A 2,902-nucleotide genomic window follows, 5' to 3' on the forward strand; every position below is an offset into this window, starting at 1 on the left:
AAAAAAAAAAAAAACCAAAGCTTAATGAATAACAGCCTCCCAATTGTGTAATACCATATCCAGGGTAATGCTTTCAAAAATGTTTGTATTCACACACCAATTGTAAATGAAAGTCTTCACACTATCCTTTATAATCTGCACTGAATTATATCTCCCATTCTTTCAAGCCATACTACCCACCAAATCGTAAATGATAAAATGTCCCATAATTTGCTTTATAAATTAATTTTTCTACCTTTTTTTCTTCTCCACTCCCAGATAGTATCTCTTACAGTATTCTGAAATACCCATTGCAGGTTATAACCTCCTAAAAAGTAGTATCATATTTCTCTTGTTATATCACATCGCAGAAATAAATAATAATTTGTTTCTGCACTTTTCTTGCAGGGTAAACAACCATTAACTATGATAGAGTTCCTCAGACTATCCATTGTTGGAGCACCATTGTAGCAAAGAGACCAAACAAAGAAAATTACCTTTTGTGGGATTTTTGGGTTCCACACACACTTGTAAGGAAATATAAGCAAGCCATCTTCCTCTAGAGCTTTATAACATTATGATACGGAAAATTGTTTTGATCCATTCTGCCAAACCCTTTGATCAGCACCATCCCCACTGTTGAAAGCATACGCAAGTCTAACAGATAAGCAATATCTTCAATCTCATTATCTTTCAAACTCCTACAAAAAGCAAAGTTCCATCTATTTCCTGCATTAATATTCAACATTTCCTGTATTGTTGCATCTTGTAGCCTGCTTAGTTTAAACAGATTAGGAAACATTGATTTTATAGACTGTCCATTCAACCATACATCCTTCCAGAAAAGACATCCATCTCCACTATGCACCTGAATATGCATATTCTGCTCCACGAGATCTCTGCACTTTAAAATCCCACCCCAAAAACTCTTACCAACAGAAGTATTTGTGGTGTTAGGTAGAAAATCCTTCTCATTACCCCAAATTTATGATAAATAATCTTCCTCCATAATTCTCTTTCTTCCTTTCCATATCTCCAGATCCACTTAGCATGTAATGATCGGTTCATGAGCCTTATTTTCTTTATACCTGCACCACCACCTTCCTTTGGGAGATTTACTGTTGTCCACCCTACCCATCCTTTCCTTTGCTTTTTCTTAACTGAGCCCCAAAAAAATTGTCTCATAATCCTCTCCATGTGTTTTTCCACTGACCTTGGAACTTGAAATAATGATAGGTAGTACACTGGTAAGCTAAAAAGAACACTCTGAATTAACATGAGTCTCCTCCCTTTTGAAAGGTAATTCCTCTTCCACATACTCAACTTTTTCTCAAAATTTTGAAGAATAACATCCCATACACCCACAACCTTGGACTTACTTCCTAAAGGAATGCCCAATTGCTTCATAGGAAAAGAAGTAATTGGACACCCAAATATAACAACACCATCCATTGCACAAACAACCTCTCCCACCGGCACAAGAGCACTCTTTTGGAAATTAACCTTCAAACCAAAAATTAATTCAAACCCCAACATTTTTTTTTTGAGATTAGTCACTTGCTCACAAATGTCATCTAAAAACACAATTAGATCATCTGCAAACTGCAGATGATTGATCTCAAAAGCTTCAACAGGAGGCTTGAAGCTAGTGATTAAATCCAAAGAAGCAGCTCTTTTTATCATTAAAGATAACACCTCCACAATAATAACAAAAAGAAAAGGAGACATTGGATCTCCATGCTTCAGGCCTTTGGCACTTCTAAGCAACTCTGAAGCAGTACCATTTATATCCATTGAGAATCTTGTAGTAGATAAGCACCATTTTGTCCAATTCCGCCACACATTGCCAAATCCAAATCTAGATAAAGTATAATCTAAACAACCCCAATTCACATTATCAAATGCTTTTTTTAAATGTACTTTTACTACCAAGCCTGACTTGCCTTCTATTTCTCTGGAATCAATTAATCCGTAAGCTGTAAGAATACCATCACTAATCTGTCTAGAGTCAAAAAATGCACCCTGGAATTCAGAGATGATTGAAGGAAGAACTAGTTTTAGTCTATCTGCCAGCAGTTTTGAAATTATTTTGTAAATTTCACCAATGAGACTCATAGGCCTCAAATAATGCATAGATACAACACAATCACACTTAGGAATTAAGATGATATTAGTGCAGTTAGATCTACAATCAATGTTGTCAGTTCTCTCAAACTCCTTCACCACTTTCATTAGCTCTACTTTAATTATGTCCCAAACATCCTTAAAGAACTCCATTGTGAATCCATCTAGACCTGGAGACTTATTTCTCCCAAAATTCCAAATACATTTCTCACTTCAGCTTCCTTAAAAGGCTTTTCCAACATTATGCTTTGAATAACACGTAAGCTGGGTAATTCAAGATCATCAAAAGTTGGCCTAACCCTGACATATTCATTGAATAAGTCTTCATATAAATTTTTAGCTTCCTCATTAATCCCGTCCTTGTCATGACACATTTTTTCATTAATAATAAGATAATTGATCGCATTTGACTTCTTCATGTAAGATGTATTTTTATGAAAAAATCTTGAATTCCTTTCACCATCACACAACCACTGACCTTTAGCTCTAGAGAACCATTTTCTTGACAGATTTAAAGTAGCTTTCTTGTGATTGATTCTTGCCAACACTCTAGCTGCATAATCCTCATTATTCAAAGTATTTATTTCCTCAAGACTATCATACACATCAATAAGAGTTTCAAATTTATCAACTTCTTTTTGTAAAGAACCAAATGTTTCTCTTCCCCACTTCTTAATGAAGAATTTAAGCACTTGTAATTTTTTTACAAAAATAAAACAAAGACTTCCATAGAATGTAAGATTATCCCACCAAATTTTCATATGCTCTAATAAATCAGGATGATTCAAATAATATTTCT

Source organism: Papaver somniferum, chromosome 10, assembly GCF_003573695.1.
Source record: "Papaver somniferum cultivar HN1 chromosome 10, ASM357369v1, whole genome shotgun sequence".
Taxonomy (NCBI): Eukaryota; Viridiplantae; Streptophyta; class Magnoliopsida; order Ranunculales; family Papaveraceae; genus Papaver; species Papaver somniferum.